We start from the raw sequence: 13,288 nt of genomic DNA on the forward strand, positions 1-13,288 counted from the left end.
TTAACCACTGCAGTTTGGTGACTCCACTAGAATATTCCACATAGCATCACTGAGTGTATTTTCATAAACACTGTAGCAATCTAATAGCTCAATTTAAGACTATTTGATCTGCATTAGTTAAGTAAAGCACTACAGGGATTTGTTATTACTTGATAATTATCTCTTACCTTCACGTTGAAAGACCTGGCACACTTTGAGGTTTGGAATTGGAACCAAGGACTCTCATTAAGGATTAGCATTTGCTACTCACTACTGTAATGTTATGAATTTCTTCTTCTGCGAAAATCATTTTGTTATCTAACTAGAAATTTTCCTTCAATTAGGAAAGTTGAGTTCATTCCAGCTACTGCCATCAGCCCATCATTTGAAACCTTATTTCTCCAGCTCTTCCGTCTGCTGGCTGCAAGGTAGCCTCATTGCAATTTGGAATGCTGTGCTGATACCCTCTGAGGATTGGAGGATGTTCTGGGGAATCTGGGATTTTAGAAAGTAAGATCACCATCAATTAGTATTCACTGAGATCCCACAAATTGCAAGGAACTCTAGCAGGGACTCAGAGTTAAGGATGATCATATTTGGAATTTTTAGATTTCCAGTACCCCCAGCCCTTTCCCATCACATTCATTAAGTGTTGGTAATTATGATTTTTAATGATTATTTCTACTGCATTTAAAGCATCTTGATGACTTGGCAGCCCATTAAAAGTAACAAGACATGAACTCTTACATAGACCACTGACTCAAAATATTTTAATATGCACTAGTCATTCCCTCAAGCTGCCAGTTCCTCATTCCTTTTTCCAATTTTGTTTTTGTTTTTGTTTTAGTTTATGCATTGATTTACTTGAAATGAAAACATCTACATTAGTATGACTCTACATTTGCACATCTGGCATATTCCAATCTGATTAAAGTAAATATGTAAATATATCATACTTAAATGTAATGTTTTAGCATTCTTTCATAGGGAAATCTAATTCAAATATACTGGAAAAAATTCTCATTTTGATTAATTTGTGGTAATATCAACCTCCAAATAAACACCGGGTGCTCCATCCGAGCATTTTTTTTTAAGCTTTCAGAATTTGCTTTTATGGTACCTATTATTTCCAGATGACAGGACATGGTGCTGAAAAGTATGGGAAAATATGGTCAGACTAATGGGTTTCCTGCCGACTAAATCATTCTGAATCATTTAATGCGGCTTCTATATTATCTCACTGTTGATTAAAGCAGAGGCAAATTACAGTACTGGAATCTCTTTAAGAGAAATTATCTGATGAACTGGTTCTCAAAGAGGTGGGGAAATGTGATATGGCTGTGTGCTTGAGGTACATCATTTTCAAGCAATGCTTTTCTGAGATCCAGTCAGGAGCGTAAGTTTGTATTGCTGATGGAAATGTCACTGTGATCATGGCACATGTATGTCAAGATGCTATCTAACCTGGAGATTGTTTTCCAACTTTCTTAATTCATAAACCTCCAAAGCCCCTTCATAGGTGAAAGTTAGAAACCTGAATACCTTGGCTGGTTTTCTGCATACAGGAAATTAAAAATGGCTTCTTATAAAAGAAGGATGTCAGAGGAGAACAGGAAGAAAAGAAAGGAAACGTGTCAGAATTGATTAATTATTAGAGTAAAAATATACTCATTATAAATGGTAGGAGCAGTGATTTAAAGATGTGTTTTAAATGACGACGGCTTTATGATTTGGATGTCATTTGTTCAACACAGAGATCCTAATGTTGATTGATGGGCTTATAGATGTCTTCCTTGGGATTTGGCAGACAAAACTGATGTCTATGCGTTAAATCAAATGCTTCCACATTTTTTAGTTCTATTATAACACTCAAAGCATCATTCACAATGATCTGAAAGACTCATATCCCAGGGTTGTGACAAATGAAACCCACTTCTCTCATTCAGATTATATGACTATTTTCCAAATCCTTTCTTAATATCTTGTCTTCTGAAGCTATGCCATGATAATTTCAGACAATTTCTTTTTCTTTTTCTTTTTTTATGTATTGATATTTCCCCCCACATATTTTGGCATTTAATTCATCTTCCTTAAATAGTCATCAGCTTAACATTGGCAATTTTTGTGGTACCTTATGCATTTTGCATAATAAAGATAAAACCTACTTATGCTCCACTCTATTGTGGTTGCATGGTTGATGTTAAGGAAAAATTTACAAGAGGCATTTGGAGAAAATCAGTTAAGTATAATGATAAGGAATAAAAAATATAAGCTATAAAAGGTAGAATTTATATAACTCACTTCCAAAATGATGCTGTGGCCAAAGAGCCAATATGAAGTTTCAGAGGACTATCACTGATTTTTAAAAAATAAAAGAAGGAGATGACAAGAAAAAAAAAAAATCCTATAAGGAATGTTGTTTCTAATTTTTATCTTTCTAAAATCAATTCAACCCACGCTAAATGTAGACATAATTTGATTTTGTGGTTTGAGGGGTAGATTCTTGCACTTCTGGAATAGTACAATATAGATTGACATTGTAGGAAGCTAAATTTGAGAATTATTCCCATAATAATCTGTTTATTGCATCTGAGTACCTGAGTCGATGTAACTTTCATATATGCAATCCTTATCATGCTTGTATCGTTTATTTGCCTCTCAGACTTGAGGTCCTTGTAAAGGAAAGATTGTATCTTATTCTTCTACACATTTCTGAGCAGAGTACTTGGCATATAGGAGATGTCTGATAAATTTCTGACAAATTTAGCTGGATAGGAGCCAGATCATGATTCAGATGTTCTTCCTCACTGTACACCAAAAACTTCTTTATTTGGTTATTCATTCATTTGTTTATTGAATATATATTAAGTGAATATATTCTTGTGACAATCTGTCTAAAGTATATTTGAGTGACTAAATATATGTTTTAGACTAATGATGTATAATGGAGCACAGTTTTTTAATGGACTATGGGAAAAGGCTTTTACTATGACGTAGACAATTAGAATTCAATGCATTCTGTTAGAGAAACACACAGATGAACACAATTTTCTTTAATGCTTAAGTGTCCCTGTTAAAATTATGCTATAAAGTGACTATTAACTAGAACAAAGTTCAGCAATTTACAACTCGGGAGTCAAACCTGCCCTGTTGCCCAAGTTTATAAATAAAGTTTTATTGGAACACAGCCATGTTCATTCATTTATCTATTGCCAATAATTGCTTTTATGAGGCACAGTCGCATCCTTGTGGCAGACATCAGTTGACTTGAAAAACCTGAAATATCTGGCCCTTTACAAAAAGTTTGTTGACTTTTAAACTAGAATATACTCGATAGTAATCTTTCTAAAGGTGCCATTTAATTTTAACAAAGCTACTTAGGAGCCAGAATAACTTAAAAAGTTCACTTAACCTCTCTGAGCCTCTGTGCCCTCATCTGGAAAATAGGGATTGATTTGAGGACTTGCTTATTTATTGTAAGTAAACTACTGGAGAAACTGTAGTTCTCTGATCTCATTCTCGATCTTGCCTATGTGGAGTTAGATCTCTAATGAATAACCTTGTGTAATAGAGCCTGATAGAATTAATGCTTCTGAACAAATGGCAAGCAATAATTTAGATTAAGCAGAAACTTGTTTAAAGATTTTTATAGGCTGCTTCTTGAATTTGATCATTAGTTTACAAATATTCCATAAACATGAAACATTTCAGAGACTGGAAAGTCTTTTGTCAGCGTCATTGCCAGTGGCATTAATACTAATAATCACTACCATTTGGAGTCTTAAGACATCCGGGGCATGGTACTGAGTGGCTTCACAAATATTGTGGCACTTAATCCTCAGGATGACCCTATGAGGTAGGTATTTTTATTTGATTTCAGATAAGGACCCTGGGGCTTGGGGGAAAATGAATGCTTTGTTCAAAATGACTCAACCAGGAAGTAGGAAAACAAGAATTTGAAACCAGATCTAGCCTGAAAGGTAAGCTTTTAGCCAACACTCTCTTGTGCCTCCTGATGTTGTCCCTAGAGCTAGTCTTTCTTGCCTTTCCATTATTGGCATCTTCACTGTTGCTACTGCATTTTACCTTTAGACTTCCTGGTGAGATTAGGGCATAGTCTAAAAAATAGATGATCTTATAGGTTTCACCAGGAGGGAAAAAGGAATTCAATTTTTTTCCCACAGAATTCATCCTAAGCAGATTTGTTTAAAAGCATATTTTCAAAACATTTGTTATTTAATGGATAATTTAGATGAAATGCAGTAAAACACTGTGATGAAGCACTCACCAGTAACCAAAATTCAGAAACTACATCACTGATGATTAACTCTTAGAACTCCCAAACTTCCAGGCTATAAAGTCACCTACTCATTTCATTAACCTTGTTGTAATATGCCTCTGCATTTTACATATTTGAGTTTTCGTCTCTATCTGTAACATGTTGGTAGAGTTTTCCTGGGCTGTATGAAACAATACCTCCTGCATTTGACTAGTGTGCAGTCTTATTGGTTAAATTGCTCAGACAAGATGTGAAACCCAAACTGTAGCACAGTTTGACAACTTAGACTAAGGAGGCATGGAGATTTTGGTGACAGAGCTATATGATTGCATTCAAAGTATTACGGGGCACAGTGGGTGGAATTGTTGGATTCTCTGTGGGCTGCTTCCCAGTGAGAACATAGGAGGTAACATTTCCTCATGTGTCTCAAGTTTTCTTTTCTGTGGGAACTTCTGTCAACTGATATTAACATCTTTAGGTTTAGTGCAGCTTTTCCCTAAGGAATATAAATATAGGGGGAGGTTTTAAATATTTCTAATTAAGTACCTATGGATTGAATTGTGTCCCCTCCGAATTCATATGCTGAAGGCCTAACCCCCAACATGTCTGTATTTGTAGATAGGGCCAGAAGGGAGGTAATTAAGGTTAGGTGAAGCTGGAACCTTAATCTGATAGGACGTGTGCCCTTGTAAGAAGAGGAAGAGAAACCAGAGCTCTCTCTTTCTGTGCACCACAGAGGAAAGTCCGTTTGAGGATGTAGCAAGAAGGTGATTATCCATAAGCCTAGAAGAGAGCTCTCACCAGAAACCAGAGCTGTGAGAAAATAGATTTAAGCCAGCCAGTTTATGGTATTTCGTTATGGCCGCCTGACCTGACTAACACAGCACCTGTGGTAGACAGGAAGCTAAGACAATTCTATTCCCAATGTCGTTTAAGCAGAACTTTTTCTCAATACAGGACATTTTAATTGCTATGTAAGAGATTATTGTTGAAGGATTCTTTCTCATAAGATAAATATTCTAAGTTTTTGTGGAAGCAACATATTAAAGAACTTTTCTTTGCACCACTCTTACACATGACAGTAAGTCTGACCCTGTGGAAGGTTCTTTGATGCCTGATTTCTTAATAAAGGCACGTTTGATTGCTAAAGACCTGATGTTTCAAAGAGCCTAAATATCCAAATGCGTACCACGTGTATAACATCTCATAATGCTGCTTTTTTTTAAAAAAAATATTTTTATTTATTTGAAAGAAAAACAGAGAGAGAGAAGGAGAGGACATGCATGAGTTGGGGGAGGCCCAGAGGGAGAGGGAGAGACAGAGAATCTCCAGCAGGCTCCGTGCTGAGTGTTGAGCCTGGCACAGGGCTGGCTCCCACGACCCTGGGATCACAACCTGAGCAGAAACCAAGATTCAGACGCTTAACTGAATGAGCCACCCAGGTGCCCCTAATTCTGCCCTTTAATGAAAAGTAACATTGCATTAGACTTGTGTTAGAATTTTCTTCTTCTTTGATGCTTTTTAAATTAATATATAATTTCAAAGGAAAAAAATGTTTTGTTTTGTTTTGTTTTTTTTCCCAAAGGAAAGTTTCTATTGCTAGGAGAGGTTCTTGGAAAGTAATTTGAGAATCATTTTTAAATTGGGGATTGCTGTTCCAATATCTTTATATACTGTTCCCATTGCTGACCAATATCATCCAGGATTTTTCTCAAATTTTCCAGTATTCTAATAAATTTATCATACTTACTTTGGGTTTCCTTAGTGGAGTGGACTATTATTATGAAGCAGTTGAACTCATCAGCTATTTTGATCATTACTATATCTTTTGAAAGACTGTAGTTAAAATTTGAGGAACCAGACAGAGTAGCCTTAGCAACCAAAATAGCACTGTACCCAACCGTTGCTCAGTGATGAATGTGGTCAGAGGACATGGAATTTGGTGATTTCAGGAGTGTAGGAATTGGAATTGGGGTTTCGTTTCAGGTTAGTTTCCACTTTGTAAACTCCTGCTGGAGATTTTTAGGCCCACATAACATAAAGGCTTGCTTGTGCAACTCGGGGTCATTGAGTTTGGTCCTGGCAGGCTGTTCCCTTTGGACTCGAACAGAGTGAAATTGAAGTGTTGAATTCATTGTTTACATATATATTTCCGCTCAATCTTTTGTGGTCTCTATGTTTAAGGAAAATAGAGATCTCTTTGTTTAAGGAAAATAGCTTATATTTTAAATATTTTTATGTGGTGTATAAATATAACTTATTTTTATTTTTCTCATATTTTGGCAATATCTCAAAGTATTTTATGTCAGCCATCATAAGGACATGTGAAGATATTAAGATATTTTTATAATGTATTATAAAAATGTTTAAATTTTTATGGTTGTTATCTTTAATACATCTAAAAGAATATAGATAATTGATGTTCATGAACTGTCTAAAAACTAGACAATCAAGAAATATTATATAATGCTCCAGGATCTTCACACCCTGGCCTCAGTTTGTCTTTGGATTAATTTTGGCTTACCCCCTTTGGATGCTCCATTCATAATCGGAAGTAAAGGCTTTCTGTGTTCATGGGATGCAATGCATCTGGATGCCTCCACACCTTTCTTAATACCATTCCCCCTGCTAGGAAACCAACCCAACTCGCTTCATCTCATCTGCCATATTTCATTTGGCCAATTCCCATTTGCCCTTTTAAACATTCCCTCAGTATCAATGCAGCCTTCTCTGACCCTTCCATGCAGAATTAATTGCCCTGCCACAACACCAAATACATCTTTCATTATGAATTATTTACTTCTCCATCTCTTCTATTAGTGCAAGTTTTCTTCAAAGGCAGGGGCTGTACTCTATTCACCTCGTATTTCAGCCTCTATGCTTTGTGCTGAGCCTGGCATTTAGTAAACAATGCAGAAATATTTGATCGCTAGATTTAAAGTCCTAGATGTGCTAATTCTGCATTCTAACTTTGAAAGCCTCTTATACACACATGCACACACATTGTATATATGGTGGTTGTGTTTTAGGGGGAATAACTGAATTTTAAAAATCTTACTCCTTGACTACATTATATAATAATTTGTTAAAACAATAAAATAGGAAATATATTAACTTCTACTCAATCAGGTGATTCTCGTTTGACCAAAGAATCTTGAGTGGAAGTAACACATATCATTTCTTGGTGAAGACCTTTAAGAGCTGCTGCATAATTAGCCATGTGCCATTTTGTCTGTAATGGAAATGTGTGAAGCACCAGATGATAGAGAGTCCATCCTCCTTGATGTCTTATTAAAGACTGCCAGAGGGCAGCCCGGGTGGCTCAGCAGTTTAGCGCCTGCCTTCAGCCCAGGGCGTGATCCTGGAAACCCTGGATGGAGTCCCACGTCGGGCTCCCTGTATGGAGCCTGCTTCTCCCTCTGCCTGTGTCTCTGCCTCTCTCTCTCTCTGTCTCTCATGAATAAATAAATAAAATCTTTAAAAGTAAATTAAAAATAAAATTAAAAAAATAAAGACTGCCAGAGAAGAGCCCAAATGGACATATAATTTGTGTGAGAAATATACCTTTGCTTGTTTTAGGCTATTGAGATTTCAGGTTTATTACCATAGCCTAACCCAGCTTATTCTGACTGATATGATTCCATAATCATTTGTGAAATAGACATTATCATAAATGAGAACCACAAAGACTATTACTCAAAAAAGAGAATACTGGCAAAAACATTCATGAATCCAGATATTTTCCATTTTTAATTGTTGAAATAATATTTAGAAAACATGTAATATTTGATTTTTATTATAGACCTTGTCCAGATCAATATCCCACTAAGGAGAGACTATACTGTGCTATATCTTTGTCAGCCATTAAACCCTTACGTGAATACTTACTATACTATATGAAGTAGCATGAGTTGCTGTAGAGGACACATCTTTAGAAAGTCTTTCTTATTTTCGATATCCCGTTAGCCTATGTACTGATAGCATCACTACATGGAATATGATTTCTATTTATTGATGTTTATATTTCTACAAATGCATTTTTCACTTGGAAAGTCATTTATTTCCCCATTGATGTACTTATTGATTCATTCAATAACCACTTTTGAATGCCTAATATATGCATTATGTTTGGTGCTATAGGCAAGCATGTGTGTGTGTGTGTGTGTGTGTGTGTGTGTGTTTGTGTTTGTACTTGTAGCTGTGCACTATTTGATGGGTACTGAAATGACATTGTCTCTATTCTGAAGGACTTTGCAGTGTAGTGTAATATGTAGTGACAATGGCCTTCAAACATTGGAATCAACAAAATACAGTGGTAGGGCAACATTTTCAGTCAAATAATAGTCATTTGGACCTAAATGGTGACATCTTCAAGCTTGTATCATTCAACTGGAAAAGACCAATTGTCCAAACAGAATGTGCTATTTTACTCAGTGATAATACAGAGTAGTTGTGGTGACAGGGAATGGATCAAAGAACCTGGGAAGTCTCTCATGACAGGGAACACAGTGCTTAGAGGAGTAAATAATACTGAATAATAGTTAAAGGGGATTTTTCTCAATAAATGGCCCAGATCAAGAACTAACTTCTTTCTCTGATGAAGTCAAAAGCATCTACATGAGTCACTCCTTAACTTCTCTCCATTTGGCTCCTGCTCCCATTGATGTGCTATAACTTCTGTTTCAGGGATCTTTAGGAGCTCCTAAATGCAGACCATCATACTATTTTCCATACTACAACATTGTGATACTATTGGCCCTGATATATGTCTTGAAGTTCCCCTGGCTTCCCTCTTTCAGTTTATATCCCATTATATCATTCACGCAGAGTTTTCCAGCATATTGTCTTTGGCTTTTTCTATTATTTCTACTGTTCTCTCACCTGATGATGCATCTACTCATAGGACTTTACTTTTTCCATCTTATAAATGGTTTTTAAATCGATATCTATATTAATGATTTCTGTCCCAAGTTCGACTCCCACGCTTACAATTAGCTAGTGGATGTCTCTTTTTACATGTTATTTATAGCTGTTTTAAAATGAAACATTTCAAAGGTGAAATTCTTGTTACTACTTTCTCTCACAAAACAACCAAGTCCCTCAGGCTACAAATCTTCAAGTAATTTCCTCATGGTTAAGATCATGATATATGTTATTAGACAATCCTACATTCAAATGTCAACTTTACTTTAAAAGCTAGGAGACTTGGAATAGTTTACTGACATCGATAAGCATCCATTTTCTCATTTGTAAACAGAGATAAAAGGCAAGTACTTCACCAGGATTCTTATGTAAAACAGTCAACACAAGGGGAACACATTCTGTAGAGTTGGATACAGGATAATTACTATACCTATTACTGATATGTAATATTAATTCTCATGTTTGAAATAAGGAACTGGGCTTTGTTACTCTACCTTTAACACGGGTCTTACCTTAAGTTTTTACTTTCCATTCCTACTTATCCACTCTCACTTCCATTCTATTACTCCTTCTGCATGTATGTCATTGAGGAGTGGACATTTGATTTAGGCTTTGGTACATGGACAGAGATCAGCAAAAAAGCTGAGAGAAGCACATTTCAGGTGAGGAAAAGCATTGAGGAAAGAAAGAAAGAAAGAAGAAAGAAAGAAAGAAAGAAAGAAAGAAAGAAAGAAAGAAAGAAAGAAAGAAGAAAGAAAGAGAAAGAAGAAAGAAAGAAGAAAAGAAAGAAAGAAAGAAAGAAAGAAAGAAAGAAAGAAAGAAAGAAAGAAAGAAAGAAAGAAAGAAAATCTTTTTTCCAATGACAAGCAAAGACTTGAGTTTCTGTGGGCTTGGAGTTTACATGGAGGAAGCGTGCGGCAGCAGAGTCTGAAACGACTTGCTGTGTGTAGAGCATCATGTCCTTTCCTAGGACCACTTCAAATAAGTATGAGGGACAAGGAAGATGTTTGAGTTAACAAGGGACCTTCCCAAATCTGTGCTTCAGAAGTGTGAATCTGATGCCATATAATGGCCATTGGAATGGACAGGCACTGGGGGCAAGGGCATGAGTTAGGAGTAAGTGGAATCACAGAGGTGAGAAATAGCATTTTGGCAGTCACGAAGGGAAATCTCATAAAGCAATGCAATGATTCAGGAGGAGCCAGTTTCTATTTCAGAGATTGGGTTCTAATCTCCAAGGAAAGAAAAAAAAAAAAAGAAAAAGGTAAATTGAGAGAATCTGGATAATAGAAAAATAATCAAAAGCAGAAATTCTGGTATGGAAGAACAATGGCAGGAGTCTTATTATGGGGATGGAATTATCCTGTGAGCAAACAGCCTCAGGAAAAAGGTAGGGACTCAAGCTGACAGAATTACATTCATGAAAGTGCCAATCTGTATGCGGAATTTCCTTACCTGCGTATGTGTAGGTGAGATTTACAGAGGATGGGGCTGATGGCATTGATCACATTCATAATACTTATGTGAACCCAAGTGCCGACATTACACTGGGAGCTTCACAGTGACTGAGATCATGTTATTCTGATCCAGCCTTCTATCTCTGGTGCCTCACCTATAGAAGTGTTCTACTAAACATGTGATTGAATGAGTTGATAAATAAATGAATGAATAATGAGTGTAAGTCTTGCCCCTTGATGCTTCCTTGAGGGAAGACACTGGAGCAGGCTGTATACTTGTTGTGAACAATGTTGTGTACTATGAATAGGCCACCCTGAGATGATCTCCGGGAAGTCTGACGGCAATTTGCTGACCCCTTGTTGCTGCTATGTTTCTACTTTAGAAATTAACGGACTGGCACCAGTAGGCCTGCTACGCTCAGTCATGAGGCGTGTGGCCCAGGGAAAGTGTGGCCTCCCCGTAAATGAAGTAAACAGAACTACACCTCAGTCTGAGGCTCTGCTGACTCAGTTGTTCTTCCTTCCTATCTGCTTTTCCAAGGATTAGACCTGTTCTATAGTTTGAAGCCTCTGCTAGCTCATTCTTGCTTCCTTTCCCTCTATCATTCATAGATATTAGCCCCAATAAATCCAAAAGGGCTATAGCTGAAAGCTGCCATTCAACCTTGCTCCTCGAGGCAGATTCTTTGAACGGCACATCTCCATAACTTCTATACTTTTTTATCCTGGGGACCTCACAAATCCAATGTGAAATAAAAATGTTTCACTGTTTCTGCTGGATGGAAACCAGAATTTCACTACTGTCTATGTGAAGAGCAGTCACACTGTGATTATTTGGATCAAGACTGCTTGAAGAACTGAAATATTTGTGCTAAGCAAGCTGGAGAGAAAATCCAGAGTTGTCTGTTAATTATGGGATAGAGTTTTTTGAGGGGACAGTGATTAAGACTGTCCACCATGTCTGAGAACATAGTTATTTGCTTTCTGTCAGATTCCAGAAAGCCTTAAGGGACACAATAAATAATATCCTGATTTAATGAGGGTTTTAATCTTGGGGATAGCAAAGCTTTTAAGGACCAGTTAAGACTACATGGTCTGTGATTGTGGGGACTACTCTCTGCCTCCAGTCTCCTTTGGAAACATCTGAAACAAAAATGTAAAGTATATTTTGAATATATTCTCATGGACATTATACGACCCATTACCACAAGGGAAATATTGCAACAAGTTTTCCGATTAATTGCATTTTTCTTCACAAATCTGTAAAAGGGTATGTAGTTCATGACCTCGAACTGCATCATCTTCATAGGTTTTACATTCCCAGGAAATATCAGCAACGCTTTGGTGGCCACAGATTTTATTTTCTTCTCTTGCCTTTTACATAGTAGATGTACCATATTTCACCTAGAAGTAAATTATTGTCTCAAATAACAAAAATAGGTACATGAGCATATGGAATCAGTTTAGTTGAAAGATTCTGAGGAAAGTCGGGGTTATAGAGAGGTGCCATCTGCTCAGAAGGCTGTTTACATTTAAACAATTGCTTCATGAAAGGGTTTATCCTTAAACAAAGCAGACCCTGTGGGTTTGATTTGAACCTTTTTTGGATAAAATAATATATTCAAGGGAATACCAACTTCATTTGGTCATTGGTGCAAAAAAGAGAATATTGGTATAGACTGTCTCTCAAACTTGCCCAATAATCCAAGTGGTCACTTGAGAAAAAGAGCGTACTAAAATGCCAGTACTAATTACTTTGCCTTTTTCCTCCACTTATGATGATAGAAGTTGTTTGTTTGCTTGTTTGCTTTTCTCCATTGAAATCTAGAACTAAGTAAATTCTAGTCAGGACCCACCTTCTGAGTGGAGAAACATGTGTAAGACTATCTAATCATCTTTCAAAACCTTAAACAGGACAAGTTTCCATTCTATTTTTTCTCATGGCAGAGCATAAACCGTGGTAATGTCAAAACCTATATGCAGTGGATTAGGAAATCTTATGTATTTATCTCAGTATAACACACTCTCTTATTTGTCTCTTATCTCTTAGCAGTTTCAAGTAACTTACTTAAGGAACACTACTGCCAACTTTTTCTTGTCATCTATAACCACATGTTTAGATTACAATTTTTTTGAAGGGATGCTAAAGAAGAAGACATTTTTTAAAAAAACTGATTTTATTTTAAGACAGACAGTATTTCCAATTTTATTTTTACTGTAGTTTCATGATATTAAGCACTTTAAGTATGAATATGTGAAAAGCAAATTGTTTTATTCTGTAAGAAGTCTGGCATTTTCTAGCATGCTGTTTGTGTTATTACATAATCAGGATTTCTTATGAATGTGTAGTCGATAGCTTTTTCTTATTTGTAAAGATAAAAAAGCAATATCCACTATGTATTTTTAAAATTCAACAAATATGTATATATATAAACATATATATATATTCATTCATTCATATTTGGATAGGATTGAAATTATTTAAAGGTAATAACATAGACATCTTAATTAAAATGCTACCACCTTTTTCCATGAACTTTTCAAATTCAACATACATTGGTGAGGAAAGAATATGAATAACAATGAAAATCGCAATATTTGGTGTAATGACCAGGCACTGTTGAAAGTATTTTATGCGTGTGATCTCATT

Source organism: Canis lupus, chromosome 3, assembly GCF_003254725.2.
Source record: "Canis lupus dingo isolate Sandy chromosome 3, ASM325472v2, whole genome shotgun sequence".
Taxonomy (NCBI): Eukaryota; Metazoa; Chordata; class Mammalia; order Carnivora; family Canidae; genus Canis; species Canis lupus.